Here is a 10220-nt window from a genome sequence, read left to right as displayed (position 1 = left end):
TACCGATTCCCCCGGACTTTGACAGCACTGATTAAATTTAAAACGGTCACTTACCACTAAACGCCGTGGCGAATATATCGCGTCCAAATATGTGACTAGTTCTTCAAAAGTATTTTCTGAGGGATGACTCAGTAAACATGCGTTCTTCAATTGACTGTAGGCTTCTGTACCTATAAACGCAATGAGGTGCTTTTGACGTTGATCGTCTTTCACTTTTAACACTGACAACTGAGCCCTTAAACGATCAAGATAATTTTTAAACGGTTCCTGATCTGGCACATAAGACGAAATTTTGTTTGACATTATGAACTTCGTTTGTATGTTTTGCAAGACCACAAAAAAAACCAAACACTTTTCATATATTAATCACGCACATTATAATCTATACGATTTCCTTTATACATTTTTAAAAAAAAAAAAAAAAAACGTATAACGCATTTTCTTCGTCGCCAAATATTATGTTTGCGCTAGTTAAGACATACGCGCGGACTGTCGCGGACAACAAAACAACTGACTGCGAGTGCGATCTAATTAAGACTGTTTATTATAATATAAATCGGCTACCGCAGTATCGCGTTATCGTCGATACCGATTACATAATAGTTTTATTATACTATATAATAATATTAATTAGGTAGCATACATAACACTTGCCAAACACTGATATTATGACTTTGCCACGAAGTATCATCATGGACCTTTGTGGCTACACGTACGTATTCGCGGTTCTGCACCAGCGCGGCGAGCCGACCTAATCGGGAACGCGACGGCTATCGGAATATTTACTTGGTGTCGAGGTCAACCGTGATCATCGAGTCGGTTCCTCTAGGTCCTAGAGTCTAGGACGATATCGTTCCATTGCAGCACATCGGGACGGTCGACTCCTGCGACTATTCCAAATAGGAATATCTCGGACACGTAATTTTTTGTAGCGGGACTGCGTTCGCGCCGTCCCTGATCATTAACTTTTTGAGTTCATAAATATAGTACCTACACACTGCGCGTCTTAGTTGCATTTGTAGCAACACTTCGAATTCCGAATATCAGAGTGTTCGGAATCCTTTGGGATTTAAAGTTATTTTTGAACGACAAACAATATTATGTAAAAATATTTCAATTGTTTGAAAACAACCAGTTATTACTTATACGAATATAATATAATATACGAAATGAAAACATTTCATTTAACCTTTAGAATATTATTGTTGGGCACTCTTAGACATGATTTATGAGTTATTACGAACCCAAGTAAACAGAAACACGCTGTAATTATTTTCTATAAAAACAATACTGAGATTACGGGAGGGTGTAAGATAACAGCATCCACACTAATGTTCATCTACGCAGTGGCGTAGCCAAGATTATGAAATGTGGGGGTGTTTAAGTTTACACGTATGTGTTGGTTACACGTGGGTGTTTAAGTAATAAGTATAGATTAAAATCAAGTTTTTACAGTTTTCGTGTATATAAATAAATTTAGTGTTCGGGACTTGACTTGTTGCAGTCAAAATTGTCAAAATACCTATGCTTAGATAATATATGCAGTTACATTTTTATATTATTTTTGAAAAATGCATAAAACATATTATTACAATTTTGGTTTTAATAAACTAAAAATTAGTAGGTATATAAACATCATAAAAATAATTTATACACGGGTTTACTAATTCGAATATAGGTAGGTACCTATATATTGATTAATATGATTGGCAGAGGGCACTATTGAATGTTTTGGACATTTTTAATCTATTGTGAAATAAAACAACTTAATTTTTTTTAAATCCTGGCATAAAGTAGTAGGCAAGGTGGATATATAGTATACAGAGATATATAGTAAACACTCCCTATCTTTTACATTATGATAGTGGGTCGGAAATAGTACACCACCTGTAACTGCCTCCAGGTGCGCTGACTACCCGATGAAGGCACAAACACATTAAAGTTTGTATGGCACATTATGCAATTTAACATTTTATATTTTTATTCTAATTACTAATTAGTATATTAAGTAATTACAAGGACTGTGGACTTCATGATCTAATAATTAATATTTTAAATTTTAAACAGTGTAACTTAATATGCATAATATGTGTAGGTATATGGTACTATTGTAATTCATATATTTTAATATCCAGATTGGAAAACATTTACTAGTAGGTAAGTAGTAGTTTATATTTATATTAATTTTGATATTTTTTTTAATCTTTGTATAGTATTTTTCTTGCATGATATTTGATCATTATGCCTTTTATATGCAAATATCATTCTGGTGTTCAAATAGAAACTAATAATATATTTAGTTAATTCATTCTGGTGTTCCAGATAGCCAACTTTTGGAAGGGACTTCGGTAATGTTTACTTCATCGAAGACCATTGATTTATATTAGTCAAATTAATACCAGAACAAATATTTAAAAAATTAATATTACTCAATAAATTTCCAATATCATCACGTTTCTTAATATATTCTTTAATTTTAGTTTCTTTCTCTCTTATAAATACCTATAATATGCGATTATGACCTTCAATAAATATTAAATGTGACGAATTTACTATTTTAATTGTAAAACTCTTACCTTAGCTACGTTGGGGGTAATAAACATAATACATTTATCATTGGTTAAGCCACTGATATGAGTAAAAACTGTTTTTTCTGAATAATTAGTGTGCAAACCCCACATTGTACCTGGTAGCTTAATATTATTTGCATCAGTATGGTATAATCACAACTGGTGTACATTTTTCAATCAGTTTATAATCAGAGTGTTTACACCTTGGTAGTAGGTTAATAAATAAGTAATAACGAATAACGTGATATGCGAACATCGTGATAAACAAACACGTATCTCCTGATTTTTATTTCTTTGTACAATCTAGAATCTAGATGTCAATTATAGTTTTAACACAGTTTTGTCACAAAGAGACTTGTAAAATCTGGGTACCCGGGAATTGGGCCACAATTAATCTATTTTCAAAAAGGTATACGGTAATTGGGCCACTAAAGTTTTACATTTATAACAGGTAGACCCGGTGATTGGGTCACTATTTTCAACGATTTTTTACTATAATTGTATCCGGTAATTGGACCACTAAATTAATTTGTCACATATAATATAAATTGCTTATTACAAATTTAAATTTTCTATTTCCGTTAGAATCTATTTATGTTGACTCCACTTTGAATACTGTGCAAAACATTTTTATCAATTATTTTCTATTCATGATTACCTATAAAGACCTTACCCTCCTAGCTACGCCACTGCATCTACGCATAAATGAGAAAGCATAACAGTGAAAAACTAGAAATTGCCTACCCACAACTCCTTAATTATGGCCAGTACCCAATCGACAATCGCTGATACGATGTTCTTCCTCATATTATGACATATAATATTATATTAAGCTAACCTGCACGTGATCTGTTTTTTTGTTCAAAAACATGCTTTTCAGGAAAAACTCTCACGCCTCGTAGATTGAAACACTTCTTACAGGGCGCACTGGACTTGGATTTTCAAAATTCTATTTCTAAACCATAATATAAAACGATTTTGAATATGACCAATTTTTACAAGATTTTGTTATTTTTATTATATTTGTTTTAAGCAACAAAATTAAAAATCTTTCCAACGAAAAAAAAATTAATCAAATCAGACCTTTCTACGATGCGTGAGAGTTTTTCCCGTAAAGCGTGTTTTGAGGAAAATATCATGCATTTTATTTTTGGTCAGCGGTGACATTGACATGTGCGTACATACAGTGCGTGCGTAGATAGCTTGGTACCCACATACAATCACACTCACATTAATCATCATTGACGACTAACACAAATTACGTGGGTGGCTTAAACGAAATTGCATATTGCCTAAATATTACCCCTTATTAATGACACACAAGCAGGCCCTTTAATCTTACGCAGGAACAAATTTAAGTAAAATCTTATAGCTTTTAGCAGAGCTTATCGTAAATCTGAAATTTAAATAAAATTTTTTTTACGCAATTATTGAAAAAATATAAAGCTCAGATAAGTAATGACGTAATATTATCTAATAACTATAATATTTAACTGAAATTCATCTAAGGATAATTTTACCTTATTGTGTTGAAGAGTTTCAGATAAAACTCTAGAGACTGAACTTGAATTAGTCTCCTCAGGGCCCCAGCACCCTCTGTACGAAACCCAAAAAATTTTTGAAGGAGTATAACACTAACGTGAACATATTTAGACTATACATTTGGAATGGGTGGGGGGGGGGGGGGTAAGCATGTCCGCCTGAGTTACGAACGTGAATAACTTTTTTAGGGGTTGAGGATTAACGAAGTGATAAAAATCACTATCCCACACTAATGAGGCAAAATAGTTGACCTGTAGGGACCAGAAATATAAAAAAAGACTTAATATCACCAATAAATTTATATGTGGTCTAATTCTCACCTCGTTGGTCTTAATGTCACCTGTGGTCTTATTGTCCCGAGGTCACTTTGCTCTTATTGTCCTCCTGCTGTATGAAGGAACACTCATCCAGTGACCCATCGACCGCACCACGTAATGACCCGATAAGCAAGTCAGTAGAATCTATGGGTTTTGTACAATTTAGTTAAAATAATTAGTAATGAGAAGAATAATAGTTTAACTGTTAAGTATTAAGTAATATGGTGACACTTTTCATTAAATTTAAGAAATCATATAAGAGATTCTGTTTGTAGGTAATTAATAGTTTTGTGTATTATACATGTGGTTTGGTTAATAATCTTTTAAAGAATGATAATAATGACAATTACAATATTAAAAATAATTTTTTGGTTCACCAAAAGATTAATAATAATAATTATAAATTTTACAATTTTTCAGAAATCAAAATATTATAATTTATAATATTTATTATTATAATAAATAAATATTAAAATATGTTTGACTATTTAAAGTATCCAACTGATACGAATATTGAGACTTTCCCAAGGAGAGACATGTGACAAGACTTTTATAGTTTAATTGTTTAATACTGTGTTCACTACGCTTTTGTAATGACCTCAGCATGCTATTTTATATTAATTGCCTTATTAGTTATATCGTCAATACTATTATAGAAACATGTGCTACGTAGTACATAGATAATACGTAATACTATATTATAGGCGTAAAGAGTTGCTACTGGCCAGTCTGCGCTCTAAGAATTGTAAGTTTTAATATTTCTAATCATTCATAATGTTGGCCAACTAGGCATTAATATTATATATAGAAGAGTCTCACTAGAGACTACTTTCTATGCGTAAGAAACACCGAGAAAAAACAGCACACAAATGACGATAGCGAGACTTTTTTTTTTTATTAAAGCAAAAAACAAATTCCGCGGCGTCTATGACGTCATTGGACGTTCATTACATTATACAATATTATACATGATTATAAACTTTTATATATAAATAAATAGAGAGGAGAAAGAAACAGAAAAACAATATATTAATGTGGATTACATTTTGCTGAATAGTCCTGTGTTGTGTAGAAACTCCAGGGACTATGAGTGCTCTGCTCGGGACCGAGTATTTCAGAGAGTTGTTCCGGAAGGTTCAATTCTCTCCTTTCTTTTTCGTAGCTACGGCATTCCGTGAGTATATGTTTGACTGTAAGAGATGAACCGCAGATGGTGCAGTCGGGGGTTCTTCTATCTTCATGAGATGTTGGTGGGTGATGTGTGTGTGTCCAATCCCGGGGTGAGTAATGGATGTCTCCTGGATATGTTTACAGAGATTGGCCAGGGGTATGTGGTTCTTTTGATCTCATGTAACTTTGTTGTCTGTTCTGCCCATTTGTTTTCCCATTGATCGTGTGCATCTTTTGCAATGATTCTCTTAACGTCCCGGTATGAGAAATCCAGGGACGTTAGAGTGTGACCAAGGTGACCAAGTTTGTCGGCTTTGTCAGCGAGTTTATTACCTTCTACATTACAGTGGCCAATTAATTATATTAATTCTAGGGAGACAGGATTTTTTAATGTGTTGTATATAAGGGAGTCATGTTGCTTTAGAGTCAAGGATTACCCCGAGGATTTTGACTAGTGTTTGGTTCTTGGTGGTGTGGTTGCCCATTTTTATTGCTATTTTTTCCTTATTTTTTGGCTGATGAGTGTGAGTCTTGTTTTGTTCGGTGCAAATCGAAAACCAGACATTTTGAACCAAAATTCAAATTTGTGGGTTGAGTCTTGTAGCAATTTTATTGTTGAATAGTGCTACTGTTGGAGCTATGACATAATATGATATTGAAATCATCAGCATATAATATAGGGATATTAAGTTTGTGTATTCTTCAAAAATGTCACTGATGGCGATTAGGAATAGTGTCACTGAAATAGTGGATTCTTGAGGTACGCCGTTCTCTTGTGTAAATATATCAGATAGAACGTTTTAACCTGAAAGGTGTGGATACTGGATACCGAGGAAGTTATTTATGAAGTTTAACATGTTACCTTTAGTTAGAATTTTGTGAGCTTGTGGATGATTCTAGGTCTCCATACTGAGTCATATGCCTTAGCGAAGTCAAAACGTATCAGTCCTACGCTTTGATTGTGCTTTAGAGCAATTTGTTTTTTTTTTTTTTTAATGTTTAAAATATTCTTGATAGTGCCTCGATCACGTCTAAATCCGTTTTGTTCAGGCGTGAGGTAATTAGACTTTTCCAGGTGCCATGTTAGGCGATTATTAACAATTTTTTTCAAGTATAGTTTACATAGAGTGATTAACATACATTCGTAAGCTTGTAACGGGAGGTATAAAGCCAACATCCCGGTGGGGTGACCCCCTATTACCATTTAAGCGGGACTGGCGGCTTCTCGCCTTGACGGCGCAGTCTCATCCCTCCAGACGGGTGCATTGGGCACCCGAGCGCCAGATAATGTTCCGCTGGCAACACTCTGTCGAGGAGGCTGATCGGTGGGTTTCGAGTCCTGTGCCAGCGAGCGCCGGGTTGCGAGTGCCGGACAATTTCCTCCCTTCTACTAAAGCGCTACTCCCACAACCTCCACGAGTCCATCCACATCTGTTCCTCGCGCGCGGACAGTAATTAACAGACAGATGGGGCAATAGCTATCAGGTAAGAACTTATTTTTGTCGGGTTTCCGTTTTCCACCAAAAGGACCCTAGCCCGTTATATCACCATGGCCGTTTTCCGACAAAGGTTATATTTCCGATTTCCGCCAAAAAAAAATAATAAATTATTATTTAGAACCCCTGAACTGAATCCATCAGTCAGTAATGATTACGATGTACTCGCTATTATTATAGCGATATCCGTGGTTAATTGAATGGTTATTGTTCGCTGTCAGTCTGTCCCAGTCAGTTGAAACCGCGGTCTGTAAAATCAAAAAAAGTTTCTACAATGGCATTACTCGGTGGAGGTGCTACAAAAAATTAATACTTAATACTAATAAAAATTTATACTTAAATTGTTAAGTGTTTTTACGTATTATTTATAAGACAAAAAAATTATGTTTATAATCATAACAGTTTATACTTATGCTGTTTTAATGTACAATTCGTATATAGTAGACTATGCTTTAGAAAATACACTGGGCATACCTAAATAGTCGAATAATAATACTTTATAATATATTTGCCACAGGGTGTTAGCTACTTATTTTGGAGATGTTGTGATGTTAGAGTCAGTGAGGAAATTGATAGAGTTTCTGTTGGTTCTTCTGATAGATTTTATTTTTTTCCATACAATTGAGGTATCGGTTTGGCAGTTGATGCTGGACACATATTGTTTCCACGATGAGGATTTGCTGCTCTTAACCAAATATCTGATTAGGGCTCTTGTCCTTTTTAAGTTGATAAAGTCTGTTTGCGATAGGGAAGTTTGGAATTTCTTGAGAGCTTTGTTTTTGTTTTGGGTGGCTATTTTTTATCTCATCATTCGACCATGGGACGCGAGGTCTTGGGGAGCTGCTCTTAGACATACCACATACATATTATTGTGATTAAGGCTGTTTCTGTTATCATTTCAGTAAATTCCTTTATGTCTGCATCTATGTTTTTAGGCGATGGAGTGGTGAGGTTTTTGGTTTTTTTTTCTATTAGAGATGAGAAGAAATTCCAGTTAGCTTTCCTGATAGACCATCGAGGTGGATATACCAACTGTGTGTCATTAAGTGGGTGGTTGATGGATATTTGTATGGAAATGTGATCACTGCTGTTGATAGTGTATGGTAAGGTGCACTACTCAAATTTATGTGAGAGAGAGGTGTTAGCAATGAAGAGGTCAATTGCGGAGGGAAGTCCGTTGACAGGGTTGATTCTTGTAGGTTGGCCGTTGTTGAGAAGCATCAGATTGTCTTGAGTAAGTAATTCATCAATGATTTGCCTTCTATGATCCGATCTGTAAGACCCTCCAGGTCTTGCTGTGACTGTTGAAGTCGCCAACTACGATGAATGAGTCGGGCAGTTGTTATATGATGCATTCAATGTCATGAAGGGAGAAATCCCTATTGTTTGGGATATATATTATGTTACATGTTATGGTTAGTTTTGTGTGAGAGAGATTGACTGAAACGGCTATTGCTTCGAAATCAGTGTTTAAAAGGAATTCAACACTGGGGAAGTATTGGTTGATCATTATTACGGCACCACCACTGGAGCTATAGTGCAAGAGAGGCAATTGCGTTTGTAGATATCATAGTGCGTGAATGTGGGATTGCTTTTTTCATTTTCAATTTTTTAAATGGATAATTTTTTACTTTTGTATTGTATTACTCTTCTATATCTCTTGTGAAAATTAAATCAGTCATTGAAAACTAAAATAAAATAAATATACTGAAAATATACGTATAAAAATAAAATAATAAATATATATGTATAATGCCTTCTTAAAATAATTTAAATATTTCAGGTAAATTTTTTAACTGAATATAAATTTGAATGCAACAAATAAAAATAACAATTAATTGGATATAGCTTTTATACTAAAGCTTGTAAGTAAATTTTACATCTTACTTAAAAATTTGTTACGACTCATGTAATATAGTTATATCGATGTTGGTATCAAAACGTGATGTAAATAACTAATAAGGTAAATAGCGAGCGCACTTTGTTATATCAAGTTGGTTGAAGTTTCTACACAGTGATCTCCCGTAAGTAAGGCAGACCCACGCAGCTCTAAAATCCTAGGTATGCCATTGGTTTAGACTTTCTTACACATATATTACAAATTGGTGGTAACTGGTAACACAAAAGATTAAAAGTTCTGACAATATGTCATTTATTTTATCATGTACCTAGTATATTAAACTGTTTTACTATAGCTGTAGGCTCTAAATTAACAATTTATAAATTTATAAGAACTATTAAATTTTATTGTTTAGAGCTTATAACAAACTTTTGACGTTCATAATAAATAAAGCATCTAAGATATAAACAATTTTTTTTATGGCAATTTGATAATATGAAAAACAAAGACACTTTAACAATAAAAAAAAGTCTTGTACACTGTGTCTGTAGTTTTTGTAAATAGTATGTTTTCCTTCCTTTTGTATTAGGATGTAAATAGTTAGTTTTGATAAAATGTATATTATTATGCCAATAGTATGTTTTGCACCAACTCATTGTTTTAATATTGATTTTTGAATAGGAAATGGGTAGAACAATTTCACTCAATTTGATGACACCAATCAATTCGCAATTTTAAATGTATGAACTCAATTTTGACAAAATTGCAAATAGTTTTGCATTGTTACCCCACAATTATAAAATAAAAGTAAAAATAAGCAAGTAATTACTATTGTTATCAATACATTATTATATTTCTTTTGACTGAGCCAAAATAGAAAATTGACACAAAACACTCTATAAATGCTCAGTTTAAAAAAAATTCAACAAAACATGGACGGTCTACAATATACACATTCATATAATATAATATAATATATTATATGCGTGTTTATAAAATTTATAAATACAAAAGACAAAAAAAACAAATATTTTTTTATTATTAAATTAATCTATACACAAAACGGTTAGCTATATAATATACATACAGTAAATCAACAAAGGTAATAATATTAAAAAAAACTTATAATTTCATAACTTAAAATAACCTAATATAATATGGCATCGTTTTTTATTTTACAATTATTATTAAAAAAAAGTGTAATATAATATAGATTTCATATGAATATGGCAAATTCAGCATTTTTATTTCTTCGTGGTAGAATATACACCAGCCAACAACCGCT

At 33.1% G+C, this 10220-nt stretch overlaps 1 pseudogene; it reads left to right on the top strand.

Moving 5' to 3' along the window:
- The first annotated feature begins 778 nt into the window (after positions 1 to 778).
- On the top strand, positions 779 to 957 carry LOC115033976 (annotated as a pseudogene).
- Positions 958 to 10220: the final 9263 nt, after the last annotated feature.

The sequence above is a fragment of the Acyrthosiphon pisum genome, chromosome A1 (genome assembly GCF_005508785.2).
Source record: "Acyrthosiphon pisum isolate AL4f chromosome A1, pea_aphid_22Mar2018_4r6ur, whole genome shotgun sequence".
NCBI classification, from domain to species: Eukaryota; Metazoa; Arthropoda; class Insecta; order Hemiptera; family Aphididae; genus Acyrthosiphon; species Acyrthosiphon pisum.
Note: the sequence above shows the minus strand (reverse complement) of the source record. Positions and strands in the feature narration are given on the sequence as shown.